We start from the raw sequence: 15,789 nt of genomic DNA, 5'->3' as shown, positions 1-15,789 counted from the left end.
TCCTATCCCTTCCTCAATCTTTCCAATGCCTTCCCTTGCCTCCCTCTGTCACCACTGCTGCCACTTATGTCCCAGTGCAGCAGATTGCTTTTCAGCAGATTCTATCTATCTATCATTGAAATGACTCTGAGCAGTTTATAGCAGAGCTAAAATCCATTAAAATACAGTATAAAACAGTCCTAATAATAAATAGCTTCCAAGAAAGATGGAAAGTTGGCGAATAATTCAAGGGAGTGTCATCAGAGTCCTAACCACCCACAAGGATGATTAGAGCCCATATTGACCCATGCACACCGGCAGAGCCAGGTCTTTAAACCTTTTTGGAAAGCCAGGAGGGTAGGGGCCTGCTGCACCTCTGGGGGGAGAATATTCCAAAGGGCGGGGGCAACGGCAAAGAAGGCTCTCATCCTGGGCCCCGCCAGCCGACATTCTCTCGCTGACGGGACCCGCAACATGCCCTCTCTGCCTGACCGGGTGGGACAGGTTGATGTAATGGGGATGAGACGGTCCCTCAGGTAATCTGGACCCATACCATGTAGGGCTTTAAAGGTGATAACCAACACCTTGAATTGGCCTCTGAAGCAAACTGGCACCCCATGCAGCTCACGCAGCAGAGGTATTACATGTGCCATCCTAGGGGCACCTAATATCATCCATGTGGCTGCATTTTGAACCAGCTGTAGCTTCTGGATACTCTTCAAGGGTAGCCCCATGTAGAGCGCATTGCAATAGTCTGACCGAGAGATGACCAGGGCGTGAGTGACTGACTGGACAGCCTCCTGATCCAAGAAGGGGCATAACTGGTGCACCACCCAAAGGTGGGCAAAGACCCTTCTGGCCATGACTGCCACCTGCTTCTCGAGTAGGAGTCGTGAGTCCAGGAGGACACCCAGATTACACACCAGGTCTGTCTGGGGCAGTGCCACCCTGTCCAAAGCCAAAGTTGGTAAATTCTCGGTTACAGAGGGGACTCCAATCCACAGCCACTCTATTTTACCAGGGTTCGGCTGAAGCCTGTTGTTCCCCATCCATTTTGTCCATTTAATCCAAAATCTACTAAACTGGGATCTGTTAAACTGTTACTGCATTAATATAACATTAAGAATATGATAACAATGCAACAATAAACTATAACATAGTAATAATTATTACTATTATAATTACATAGTAACAATGCCCCCATTCTTGTTTTTGTTGTTGTTATTATTATTATTTACTATGTATTAGTTTTATATGGCCATCCACCTCACAGAGGAACTTTGGTTAGCTAATATAGTAAAAACTTCAATAGAATAATAAATGGCAAAAATAATAATGGTACAGAAAAGCAAAGACTATATATGCATATATATACATACACACACACATATCATATATATAACTATATATTACAAAGAATCCTAATGCAGGACATTTTGTATCTTTATCTGAAGCATTAAGTTTTAATGGATGCAAAGTCATAGAACACAGACAAATCATAGGAGGAAGTATGGATAATATCTCCTTATGCAAATATAAGAATCATATGAAGGAACAAAACATACAGTAGGAATCTTGAAATATACCTTAAATAACAGTGCAATCTAGTTCCCGTACTATAATTCTTAGGTGCATTGTTTCATCAATATATTATTTTGTTATACTCTAAATCCAGAATGTTTAACTCCTTTAACATTTACAGTACTATTGTACCTGGATTATTTTTGCATACGTGTCTTGTTGCTGACGTGATATTCCTCCCTTTATTTATTGGATAAGGCATATTATCTGAAAAACAAACAAACCCAAACACACACCACTCTTTCTTAGATTTAAATTCAGCAGAAGTAATCCATCATCTTAAATAAGGTCAGCCCTGGGCTGCATCCTGAAGGTGCAAAGAATGCCATTGAATTCACTTACAATGTGATTCCATACATGTCTAGCCAGAAGTAAGCCCCACCGAATTCAACGGGATTTTCCCTTGGGGAGGGGGGTGTATAGAATTTCAGCCTTCGTGTCCAGTATGGCACAGAGAAAATGCTTGTGCTGGAGGCTGATTGATTGATTGATTGATTGATTGATTGATTGATTTGGCAGGAGGTGTGGGTGTGTTACTATTTCTTTATTTGCAGAGATCTTCAGCTGATGTCTATAGAGCTTGGGTGGAACCTAGCACAGTTTTTTTGCTTTGTTTTGTTTTGAAATATCCCTGCTTATTTGGGCTATAAAGGGTGTGCCGCGGTTTTGAAAGATAAGCCACAGAAAGATTGCATTTCTGTTTGTACAAGTATGTATTTGGGGAGAAAAACAGTTACCAACCCCTTCCCTGAGGCTTTACCCTCCTTTTTGCTTAAACGCATCTGGAAATGGGTGCTGCAAAATTATTGACCCCAACCAGCAGCAGAAATTCTGCCCAGCTACTGTACAAGGTAGACACTATGGGTGAACCGATCAAGAGACTGCTAATGCAATCTTTTATTTATAAAAAAACCACCCTGCTTGCTTCCACCCACATTTTTCCAATTATAGTGCATTGAATTGATGTGACATCACTCTTGACCATAGGCCAGTCTATTCAACAGTCTGGCTAAGAAATTTATTAACTGGTTACTTGCCAATAAGTCTGGAGTCCAAATTGTGATGCAGACTATTTCTTTTTTTAATGATAACATTGTTAGGGGGCTTACAACGACGGGCCTAGAAAAACCTGCAGAATGTCTGGAGTAGATATTTCAAAGAAAGATAATGGATTTTTTTTTAAATGACTAATCACCTATTTATGAGGTAGCAGGGATGAAAGGGGAAAATTAATGAGTGTAATTTACCAGCATCATACTGTACCATCTCTTTGGCTGACCAAAATGCTAATGTTTGACTTATTACTAGTACTGATTAGCCTTGTCTATCATTTTGCTTTTTGATCTTGTTAGTTGTAATCTAAACCAAAAATGAGATTTACAGCTTCTGTGAAGTTTCATGGGCTACATGGTTGGAAATCAAGGCAAATTATAATTTGCAAGAGCTGAACTGCTGGATCAAACAGGTCCTGCTAAGTGAACATCTACTGTATAAGCTGAGTGTATAATTATCTTCAAATTATCTATGATTTTCTGAAACTTGTACAAATGGACATAGTGCTTTTCTGCATGGCAGCTCTAGAGTGCTATTATCCAGTGAGTGCAGGAGCCAGCAGAAAAATATACTAGCTTAAAGAAACAAACTTGCTGTCTGCACAAGAAAAGGGGTGGGGGTGGAGAGAAGAGGAATGGGAACCTTCTTTGGTGCCTGTAGGTCTTCTGCTGTTGGTTCTCCATGGGATTAGAGGACTAGAACCAAAGAAGGCATTCCCTGGCACTTCCCTCAACATCCCTCTTCTGCCACCCCAGCAGAAGAGACTTCCTTCTGTCTCCTTGCTTCTGTTGCCATGAATGGTATGGAACTGTGGGAAGGAAGGAAGGAAGGAAGGAAGGAAGGAAGGAAGGAAGGAAGGAAGGAAGGAAGAGAAGTGAGTTTTCTGCTAAGAGTGCTTTGATGGATCAGAAAACTCGCATCAGAGGAGCTGTTCCACCACTGCCCCACCCATACACATAACCTCTTCCCCTGCTGCTCACCTCTTCCCTCTTCTCTTGTCACCTAGTGGTAGAGACCACCTAATTTCCCCCACCATTTCTCTGCAGTTATCATCCACTTATGGTTAAACTCTCCTTGCAGGCTAACCAATGGAGTGGGGGTTGCAGGCTACAGCCTCTTCCACCTGTAGAAATAGGAAAAATATTTCTATTTTTCTAGAGGGGAAATAGGGAAAGTGGATCTTTAGCAGGGCACCTCCAACAACAAACAAACATTTCATTCATAACACAACCCCCACGGGGACTTGATCCCACCACAATCAAAATGAACAAAAATAGCAATAGTTAACATTACTTGAAATCAATAAAATCAATATACAACATGATATAGTTACAGTCAGAGTAAAAATAAGATCTATACAACTATAAAAACCTAAAAGGGTAAACCTGATACCCATGTCATCCAACTTTGCTAATAAGGTTTAGAACCAAACCACCCTACCATCTAACCTTACTCACTGCCATTCTCAACCTCTGCTCACAACTGTTTCCCTCAATCTGTCTGTTTTTCAGATCTCTCTTAAGGGCCCCCCAAGATGTGTGGAACTGGAATAGTGGGGGGAAGGGAATTCCATAATCAGGGACACAGATCCTGAAATATATACAAACAGAATGGAGCAACATGTGAAGAGCGAATGAAAAGAAGCCTCTCACTGGTTGATTGTGTTGCCTAAAAGGATCATGCCAAGATAGAAGCTGGGACAGGTAGTGGGGGATGGGTATCCACAGTCCTTAAATACTAATATCAAAAACTTAAATTGGGCTTTGGACCTAATAGGGAGCCAGGGTAAGTCCTTGTGGTGGGAAGAAACTTGAGGAAAATGAGGGAGGCCCAGAACAATGTGTACTGCAAAGTTCTGGACCAAAGTCAGAGGTTAAAAGATGGACAAGGAAAGACATGCTTCCCTTCCAGTCTCTACTTTTCTTGCCTCCAATGGGTTGGTAAGAGAAGTAGATGACTGTGTGCAGTGGGAGAGACCTGACTCACTCGCTGGCAAGAGGCAAATGGTCCCAAAAATCAAGAGGCCTGTAACAGGAAAGGGAGGTGTCTGCCTGCCTGCGGCAACATCAAGTGCCCAGTAGAGTGGGACGGGCCCCCATGCTTACCCTTACCTTGGTATGATGCACTTCAGATTGATAAGCTGGCATAGCTTGTGCTGGAAGAAGTTGAAAAACACTTTAAAACTGGAGCAGAAAAGGACAACTTCCTTCTCTGCTGGTCATGAGTGAGTCAAACATTATGTTGCCCATGTCTTCTAGATCCATTTGCTGGAGCTTCACCAGTCCATGGTTAGCTGGTCATGTGGAAGAATAAGTCTCTGGAAGCAACAGGCTTAAGTCTGTTTTTATTGTATTTTGCTTTCATTTTTTGTATGATGTTTGGTTTTATATAATTGTGAGCTGTCTGGAGTTGTGATTCAAAGATGGGTGGCCATACAAGTCTTTTAAATAAATCAACAACTAGTGTATCTGTAACTTCCCTATCTTCCTTTGGAACCAGGTAGAGAAGTTCAGAGGAAACTGTTTTTGATCAATCATAGTTTATTATGTCACCCATAATAGGCACAGATCTGTGGTTAATCTTGAACGTATTCCACAGTACTGTGCCTTTGGGCCTAGGGAGTACTTTAATTTAAAATGTGCTTATGAAGTTATTTTGAGAGGACGGGACTCTTCAAAGTGATGTTGCCCTATGTCAAGGGACATCCTGAAAGAATTTTGCCAGAAGCAGGGAGGAGAGTTCATGGACAAGTTCATGAAATAGCAGAACATGTGAGAAAGTTCAAGGGTCAGGATGAGTTGAGTAAAAGCTTGCATGCCCTAGAAAGTTTCCCTGTAGGTGCAGAAAAGAATGAACCAAGGCCTGCTGGCTCTGTACAAGGAGATGGCAAAGAAGGGAGGTACTACAGTAATCTCCTTTGCTGGAATGAGAAAATAAATGAAGGGCAGTAGACTGTCACGCAGTGTCCGGAGGTTCCCCAGAATGGCCTAGGGGAGTTACTGATTCTGAAATCCAGCTTAGGGCACAACAGATGAACCTCATCGCTGAAACATTCTTTAGTACAAGGCTTGTATAATTGCTGTATAAATAGATGTGAAATATGTGTATAGTAGCTTGCCATTCCTCCTCATTTAGAAGAAATGTCCAAGTATTACATCACTTAATCAAAGCAATATTTTTAAATTTCTATTCTTCACTTTGTAAATCATACTTCAGAAATACGTTTAGTGGCAAATGTTGAATTAAGTTTGTGCCAACATGTGTCACTAAACACATTTCTTGTAGAAATGGGACTTGACTTGATGGAAAGGTGGGGACTTAAAGTCCTCTTTTACTGAACAATTTGGGAGGTTCAAAGGATGTGGAATGAGATAGCCAAGTCTATTAGGAAAAAAAAGACTTTGGTCATAGGATGGGAGTTGCCCAATTAACTAGGCTGGGCAAACAATATCTTAAAGCTCCTTATCGTTCTCAAGCCATGACCTTCTACATCATGATTATCAAATGGCTGGCATTTAACTCTTCTTTCATTTGTTTTGATTAATCTTTTATCTCTTTCGGTATTTATGAAACTTTCCATCTGGACTGCCCTGTGATTAGATTTACAAAAGTTTTGTTCCTTTCCGGTTCTACTTCTTTGCACTTTTTAGAAAATTATTACATTTCCCCATCCAACTTTTCAGTTTTTTCTTTCTCTAAATTCAATACTGCAAAAACCTCATTTTTTTTTCAATGGGATTTATTTGGACCTGTTTTGCATTTTTTTTCCTTTTGCAATTTCACAAAAGAAACACAAAATCTGTGTAATAGCTGCATTACTCTTGAATCCATCTAGTAGTTGCATTTTACTCCAAATTCAGTAAAGTCTGTATAGCTTCCCCTGACTCAGTCAAGGAAATATGTGGAAAAACATAGAGGCATGAGAAGTTATTTTATAACTGGATTGGTGGCTCAGTTCCTTTTGGGGCATGATACTGGCTGTGGTGGGCTCATGCTTCATGCCATGGGAATGGCAGACCAGTTGGCAAATGCAATGTGGCTGTGCAACAAAATTGTGACTGGATGTCTGTACTCTAATTTAAAAGAGTTAGCATAACAGAAACCGTATAATCCAGTAGTGATGTGGAAAATTTAGTTCTTTAATTTCTGTCCATCATGTTCAGGTATGTGTGCTGCTGACTCCATGCCTCCAATTATATCTACTACTCAAAGCACTACCCCCTTGTGTTTGTCTAATAGTATGCACACAGCAACAGCAGGAAGGTGGAGGTGGTTTCAGGGGGTCTACAAACAATGTAGGAAAGGTGGGGCAGTCGAGAGAGTGTGGGTGATGATCGGATTTGCCAACAAGCTCTCCTCAGCTTTTGCAAAATGTTATTGCACTGGAAACTAATGGTGTAATGCACGGATATTGTCATTAATCTATGACAGCAACAACAGATGTGCCTTCAAATCACACCCAGCTCCCAGGATCCATACATCTTTATAGCTTCATCCAACACTGATCTCTTTAGCTGATGAAAACCAACTTTCTTCATAGTTGCATAGTTGCTTTGCATGGAATATACTAGATGCCAGGTGACTTCAGACAGCCTCCCCTTGTCTTCTCAGTACTAGGAAGATTGCTTCTTTCTTTCACTGTATTGATGATGTTTTCATCTCTCCTTCCCTTTTACAAGTAGCTACCAATGATATGGACTAAGGGTTGCGGGACAGTTGAATGAAAAGACCTCTTATACATTAAATAGGAGATACAGAGGAGAAATGCCAGGTTTGTTGCTTTTGGTAGCAGCCATGTATTTATGTAATACTGCATTTAGTTGGATGAACCATTTAAAATAAATGAAAAATTCTTAATTTGCTTATACCAAATTCAGAACTGTGGAAATGTTGAATTCTGTAACTCACAACATAATATGTACAATTATTTATTTTGTAGAAATCATTCTATTGTCAAACATAAATTGGATTCACGCATGCTAAGCTATAATGTGACTTGGCTGGTTTTGGTTCAGCATGTTCCATGAACCCAGCCACTGTGGTTTGTAAAGCCTGGTTTATGACTTAAGACAATATATTGAACAGTAACCAAGTTCATGCAATGATAGCTTTGCGATCCCAATGTCCACCAACTGGCAGTAGCTCCTGAGAGCTTAGATCAGCATTTCTCAACCCTGGCAACTTTAGGATAGGTGGACTTGAACTCCCAGAATTCCCTGTGCTAGCTGGGGAATTCTGGGAGTTCAAGTCCACCTATCCTAAAGTTGCCAAGGTTGAGAAACACTGATTTAGATAGAAGTCTTTCCTATCTTGCCTGAAGACATATGCTCATGATTCAGCTTGGGAGTTTGGTAACTAAGCACGTGCTCTGTTATTGAATGATGGGCCTTCTCCTAAGGGCTGACTTTGCTTTCTTTTAATGAAAACCCTAACTGCAACTCTATACTTGTCTACGTAAAGTGAATATAGGATTGCAATCTGATGTTCTTAGAATGCTGTAGTTTGGTGTTCAGCCCAGTTTTTGTACTTGTGAAAGATAATCATAACAAGTGGGTACATCCACAGCACTGCCTGTACTGAATTAATTTTAGAGATGCAGCATTATTGTGTTTCATTTTTACTCTACTGGGTTTGTATACAGAGCTGATTTTCCCTTTGAATTGTGAGGGTAGAAGTATTTGCAAGCCACCGCTGGAGTTTTGATGCTCCTGGAGAGTTCTGCAATAATTGCCTGTCTGTGTATAAATAATGCAGGACAACCTCCAAAGTAAATTTCATCCCATCTTTCTGACATTGACAGCAGCTGGGATGGCCAGTGAAGTATCTTCCCCTGAAATGCAGCTTTATGGGCCCTGAGCAATTAGCCACTGCCGGGAAATTTTTGGGGAGGCTGGCTTTAAATGGGAAGGCTTGGGAGATCCAGTCAGAATCAGCAAACAGTAACGTGGAAGGAGCAAACAGTCAGTACTTCAGAAGGGTGGAGATTTCCTTTTGGGTAAACACATCATTCATCTAAGGGAGCACATTCTTTTTCATCAGTAGATAAGGAGGCTGAATTGCCATTCTCACGGCTGGGCCTGGTTAGATTGTTATAACCCTTTTCAGCTGCAGCTCTGCATACTTCCTCTTTTTCGAAGGGTTTGCTCTGTTTGTCCCGCGGAGTTCAGAATCAATAGTAATTGAATAGTTCACTGCATTGAATACAGAAGTGAAAAATAGGTAAAGTCTTCACTTTGCTCTTTCTTTCAAAATTCTGCCTCTTACAACCAATTAATTATAACGCAATATTTGTTTACAGCAATCTTGCATTCTTGTCAGTGCCTATTCTGTATTTAATGTTGTAATACTCATTTTCTGCTTATAAACACCCCAGAGACATCTGGTTGGCCACTGTAAAACAGGAAAAAAGTGGGACTAAGATGAGCCTTGGGTTGATCCAGTGAGACTATTATACTTTTATGCACCACTCTTTTCTTTGGAAATTGGCCCCAAACCATAACAGTGGCAGAGTACACAGATTTTTCAGACTGATATTTTAAAAAATCATTCATTTGGAATTAAGATGCGTTAAAATAATGATACTTCAGTATGGAGCTTATTTCCAAATGCATATGCTTTAGATTTGAAGCCTCACCATTCCTAATCATTTGTTTCAGTAAATAATGAATGTAAAATAAGTATGTGTTCTAATATTTCTTGTCCAAAATACTTATGATGTACGATTTGTGCTATGTACAGCATACCTTTTTTAAAAATGTGTAATTTGCAGTCTTAATAGGACCTCTGACATGCCTGAGATTGTTCTGCCTGTTATGTTTCAATATGAGCCCAGGATCATTAAGGTGTAGTTTTGAAACTTCTGTTTAAAGTTCAGCAATGAGACAGTGGTCATAATTAAATAATGTCAAATTGTTGATGCCCCAGCCTTTTTAAAATGACAAATAGGAGTATAATAACAAGGCACAGAATTGCAGACTTAAGGGGAATTCATTCCCAAATGCCTTAAAATTCTGATGCTTCTTATTTATAAACAAAACCTTGTGCAATGTGCACGCTAACCACAACTGTTTTAAATCACATTGTGAATCATCCTTCCCCTCCCCTTTTTATTAATAAACATATTTTAACATGATGCTATACTGAGTATTAATAATTTATTTGTTTAAAACATTTATATAGCCGCCCATCTTATATCAAATGCTGGGTGGCTCCCAACCAACAATTAAAGCAACATCAATTTACCTACATATATCTATTAAAACCACAAATGTTAAAACCTGGCACCCAGTTAAACTTTCACATGCAGTCCATCACTAAGTCCTCTCATCAATCTCACCCTATCCCAGTGCTTGGGGAAAAAGCCAGGTCTTAAGTGCTTTTTGGAAGGCTAGGAGGGTGGGGGCTCGCCAAATTTCAGCGGGAAGGGTGTTCCATAGAGCAGGGGCTGCCATGGAAAAGGCATACTTCCTAGATCCCATAAGATGGCAATGTTTAAGGGAAGGGACTAGGAGCCTGCCCACCCTGTCTGACCTGGTAGGATTGATAGATGTCCTTAGGGAGAGGCAGTCCTGCAGATAACCTCTTATCATATCCTGATCACAGGAAATAATATACAGCAAGTAATTACAGAAAATACCGGAGGAGGAGGAGGAGGAGGGGGAGGTTAAAGAGCATATCCTCCCAGTATTTTTAATCTGCTGCTATCCTGCACTCATGAAAAGTGAATGCTAAACTAACTAAATCTAAGCTAGCTTTCCTGGAAAAGGAATAGCCAATCACTTTCCCTTCTGTAGGTGAGTCTTACTGCACACATATACTATAAACACACATAAATACACATAAATATCAACTGCACACATACATATATACAAAATTAACTTTATACAGTATAAAGTTAAAGTATCAAAATGTACATATATGCAGGCACAGCCAGCTTTAAAATAAAATTGTCTTTTTTGCATTTTCAAAGTGTTTCTTCAAGATCTTTTGCTCCCTTTCTTACAATGTTATTTCAGTGGCACAGCAGTTGGAACACTACATCACGTGCAAAATGTCCTTGGGTTGAAATGAAGAAGAAATGGTGTACCCCTGGACTTATTTTTTTTTTAAAAAGATCAGAGGGAAATAATGAGGTCAGGAAAAGAAAAATAGTAATTTTTTTAAAAAGTTGCTGCTGGATTTTTATGACTGTGGATGTTCTGCATGTGAAACAAGCATCCCAAGCCCTGTGCCAGAGCTCTGTAACAAGAGCAGAAAAGGACTTTCTTGGGAAAAAGTGAAGTCAGGGAGGATTCTTTCCCCTGCAAAGTAGCCAATGAACTGCTGGAGCTAGTTTGTAAGGAAGTAAAGTGCAACAGCTTAGATGGATAGAGGAGCCCAAGGCAACATAAGAGGAAAGCAATACTTTAAAACTGAAGCAGTACAATGTGCATATGGATAATATCTGCAATGGGAGGGAGAGGAGTGAAGAGTAACGTCATGAAAGAACGGTTGCTGGCCAATTCTGGCTATGGGGCAAGCAGGCTGGACAGAAAAGCCCTTAAAAGTAACTTTCCTTCCAGCAAATATTTTTATCTGAAATTAGTGGTAAGAATGCTGTTATCCCAGATGGAAGTAGAACAATTAAAATAGCCAAGACTTCCTCTCAAGTCCAAGAACTAAATAGATCATGATGTGTGGTTTTTATTGTGGGTTACTTTAGTTGGTTCTAAGGTATGCTGTGTAGAAACTATGCCCTTTTTCTCCTGAGATACAGCATAAGCCCGTAAGTGCTTGTTTCTAATTATTTTTATATTGTACCCAATCTCCAGGGCAGTTTACCCCCCCCCCCGCCACACACAATAAAACAGTTCAAATAAAAATCAAATAATTATAAAATTACAATTGTATAGAAATTGCAGTATTAAATTAGGGTCTCAAAGGATTTGAAAACAATAACAATTAAAAAAAACCCTTTGCCTGGCCTCAAAATGCTCAGTTATTGGGAAATTGGCAGCGTGCATAGGTATACTGCTATTTACCATTATTTTACATAGTACAGAGCTGATTTGTAAAGAGGCATTTAGTTGAAATTGTACTGCTGAATGGCACAAAAGAGATCCATTATGATGAAGATTGCATGCCAGCTTTAATTGAAGTCCCCTCACCCTAGCATCTGAAAATATTTAAAGCTTGAGTAAGGTATTTCTTCTTCAGTCTCTGGAATTTTGATTTAAGCTCCTGTTTTTACAACCCGTTTTTTGTTTCAACATCGCTCAACCCCCACCCCCGCCCCGCCATTGTAAGAACGGCTTGACATGGTGATAATCCTTTCAGATTACTTTCAGTGTTATGTTATTAGGTTTGGCACTACAGCCTCAACGCCAACGTTTGCAAAGCTTTAACTTTTGAACTGGCTTTATCTTGAATTTGACCCAAAATATGAGTAATCGGTGATGAAGTCCAGCTTTCACAGAGCTTGCCATGGTGGATATCCTTGCTGCAGTTACATAATAGCTCACCCCCACATAACCATTGCTCACTGGCAGGGACTTCACCTCTTGAGTAATTTTCCAAGTTCTCAAATTAGTAGGAAGAAATCTCATACTTTTCCAAACTTTGGAGAACTGTCCTGTAGTCCAAAGTGCTAAACATCTCTAGAATTTTAAAATATACAGTACATTTTTCTTTTCTCATTTATACAGGCTTTTAAATATGTGCAAAAACAAATGCCTCCAGTAATTTGGATTTAGAGAGTGTGGGGGAAGTTGCTTTCTAGTTACTTAAGAAAGCTGGTGGGGACTATGGATGTTTATTTCTGGTGTTGAGTTCTTTGTCTTGGCCCCCTCTATGCTCTTGGTCTGGGATGTGATGACATCCTTGGGATAAAATCTGGTTGTCCAGCATTCCTCCGCTTGGTTCTGTTTTAGGGGGAGGGGGCATGATCCTAATAGATTTTGCCCAGGGAGCTAAGAAGGAAGTTTTACTGTGTGTGCCTTCTTCAGACTGCATGAATGAATAATAGCCACCATGCCCCAGGTTCCATGGCTCAGTAATCATTGATTCAGGACAACAGGAAAGATAGCATTTTCTTTTTTGCAATGACTAACAGTGATTCCCTTACCTCTACCAGACATCAGCAGGCCCAGCCAACTGAAGTTAACTTTACTTGGATAGGAAAATGAGGGTATCACCCAAATAACTTTGCAGTTAGAGGAACTTTCCCTAGGGTGAGAGTTGAAGTAGTAATTAGAGTTGAATTATTGTACAACACATTTTTTTTTCAATCTGATGTTCTCCAAAGGTTTTTGACTATATCTGTCCTTTGTGGTTGGAGATGATGAGAATTGTAATCTAAATTGCTGGAGACTGTTAGGTTCAAGAAGGTTGCTGTATCCTCTTACCTGGGAATGAGCTCCAGTGAACAAATTTGGATTTATTTATAAGAACTTCAGTATACATATGTCTCAGCAGGTGGCAGCACCTGGCTGACCTGTCTGAGCTCAGAAGCTAAGCAGCTGTCTAGTTCTTGGATGAGAGACTTTCAGGGGATCCCTGCAGGAAATCCCAGAAAAAGGCAATGGAAAACCCTTCCAAACTGTTGCCAAGAAAATTGTATGGACATGTCCACTGAATAAGTAGAGGGGACATTGACTCAAAGAAGACTAACAGTTTGGAAAGTGTGGGCACACATGTAGTGGAAAAGGGGCAGGCTGGTTACCACCTGGAATAAGTGATATTGTGTTGTATCAGAAACACCTAAGAATAGGTACAGTTTGGTTGTCTAACTTCATGAAGTTTCAACAGAAGATGAGGCCTAATTAGTTGAAGAGAGGAATGCTTCATTTATAAAAATCTATAAATATGGCAGAATTCATCCAGCTGGAGAAATGACTGTAGTTTTGTTGGAGGTCAGGTGATCTCAGACTTGTAATTCTAATAGCAGGGCTGTCTATTTCAGTGACTCCCCACAAATATGTTGGATGACTACACTTATCCACAACCTGTGTGGGGAAGGTTGATGGACAGGTGATGTGCTAGCTATTCACTGTACTGTACTGATAGGGCCACCAATGCCACAGACTAGTACTGTAATTACCAGCTCAGGAAGATCTTGTGACCCAGTGAATCAGTTAGGCTTCACAGATCCTATAAGCTGCTAACTTGGATTTGCTTCTTAGGTCTATACAACATAATATACCCATCTAGGTATATATTTCAATATTCTGATTCAGGCATGGAGAACCTGTAATTCTTCAGACATTGTTAAACTAGTATTCCCAGATTTTTTTTAGCCAGTGCGGTCACTGATAAAGATTGGGGATTCTAATTCAGCAATATCTGAACTCCAGAATCTCCACTTTCCTTTTCTAAATATATAATTTTACTGCCTCTGCTATGTTTAGTTTAAAATGTTTTGTTACATATATCTGGTGTAGTACATGTGGTTCTTTTCAACTATTTCATAGAATCACAGAGTTGGAAAAGATTTCAGAGATCATCTGGTTCAACCCTCTGCCCAGTGCAGGATCTGCTAAAGCATTTTGGGCAGATGATTATCCAGCCTCTGTTTATGGCTCTCCAGTGAATATACCATTTCATGAGCCAATCTGTTCCTCTGGTTGACAGCTCTTACCATTAGGACATTTCTCCTAATATTTAATCTGACTCTATTTCTTTACAGTTTCAATTTGTTTATTCTGTTCCTGCCCTCCAGAGCAACAGAGAACAAGTCCACTCTCTCCTATGACAACCCTTTAGATATCTGAAGATTATTAGCATATATTCCCTCAATCTCTCCTTCTGCAAGCTAAACATTGATGATGTGCTATCAAGTTGTTTCAAAGTCCTAGCGACCAAATAGATAGCTTTTTTCAGTGAAAGCTAAACATACCTATTTCTTTAATTGTTCCTCAAACAACTTGGCCCTGGTCCTCTCACCATCTTGGCATCCCCCCTCTGAACTCACTCCAGTTTATTGGTGCCCTTTTTAGACTGCAGTACCCAAAACTGGACACAAATTCCTATGGGCCTGACCAAGACGAAATTGAATGGAATGATAATTTCTGGTCTATGTCCCTGTTAATACATGCCAAAATTGCATTTGCCTGCTTAACAGCTGCATTGTACTGTTGGCTCATGTTTAACTTGTCATCTTCTGGAACAGGAGGTTGAAACCTTTTCAGGCCAGGAAATGTTCATTTAAAAAAAAATTCCCAGATCCCCTGATCAAGAGGGGTGGAGCTTTTGAACATCAGCTCTCAAGCTCTGCCCTTTCCATTGTACCTTAGTATCTAAGTGGAAAAAAAATCCCTCTTCACAAGGGACTAAGGGAGGGGAAAAAACCTCTCTGCAAGGTCCAGGTCCCCCCCCCACTTGCAGTTAGTTTTTTTGGCCCCCATAATTCTGAGGAATCCATTCCAGTCCTTGAGGAACCCAGTTTGAGGAACCCTATGCCAGAACAACCACATTCTTTTCTCACATACCACAGCCCAGCCTGGTGTCTTCCTTCCCCCATCCTATATATATGGCTTTCCTTCTCCCCACCTCCCAAATGTAGGGCTTCACATTTCTCCCATCAAATTTCACCCTGTTTGTTACAGCCCACTGTTCAAGCCTGTCTAGAGCTTGTTGAATCTTCTCATTCTTTTCTGAAGAGCTTGTCCCATTCCTCCTAGTTTTTTGACATCTGCAGATTTGATAAACATTCCCTCAGCCTCTTCATGCAGGTCACTTACAAAAAGGTTAAACAGCACAGGAGCCAGGATATTATGGCCAATCTCTGTGGCATTCAGCTGAGTACTATTTTCCAAGACGATGTAGAGCCATTTGTGAGTAACCTCTGGAGGTGTTTTTTCAGCCAATTACGCAGCTTTCTTATTACTGTAAAACACTGTGCTCCAGAAGCCTGGTAGATATCCCATATTTCAGGCAGTATAAAGCCTGATGTTCCTTGAACATCAGGAATGATGCTGTTGACTTCAAGTGAGGCTGGTGGAAAATAGGCCATTTTCAGTGATGAGTAAAGACTGAAAACAAGAACAGGCAGTGGGAAGGAAGACAGTATAGATAAAGACCACAATATACATTTCTTTTGTAGTGAACAAAACTAGACTTTATATATCTTCATAACCTGTTATACAATTAAAACACTAACATTTAAGCTAGGTTATTTAACAATAGGAGAACATGGAAAAA

General features: G+C 40.2%; 1 protein-coding gene across 5 annotated transcripts in view; it reads left to right on the top strand.

Moving 5' to 3' along the window:
* Positions 1–15,789, top strand: part of SLC12A8 (solute carrier family 12 member 8) — a 76,964-nt gene that overhangs the window by 28,659 nt on the left and 32,516 nt on the right. The gene's annotated exons all lie outside the window — the stretch shown is intronic.

The sequence above is a fragment of the Python bivittatus genome, unplaced genomic scaffold (genome assembly GCF_059951505.1).
Source record: "Python bivittatus isolate LINGU-HERP-01145 unplaced genomic scaffold, Pbiv_v1 ctg000480_np1212, whole genome shotgun sequence".
NCBI lineage: Eukaryota > Metazoa > Chordata > Lepidosauria > Squamata > Pythonidae > Python > Python bivittatus.
The sequence above is the reverse complement of the archived record's forward strand: the minus strand, read 5'-3'. Positions and strand labels throughout refer to the sequence as shown.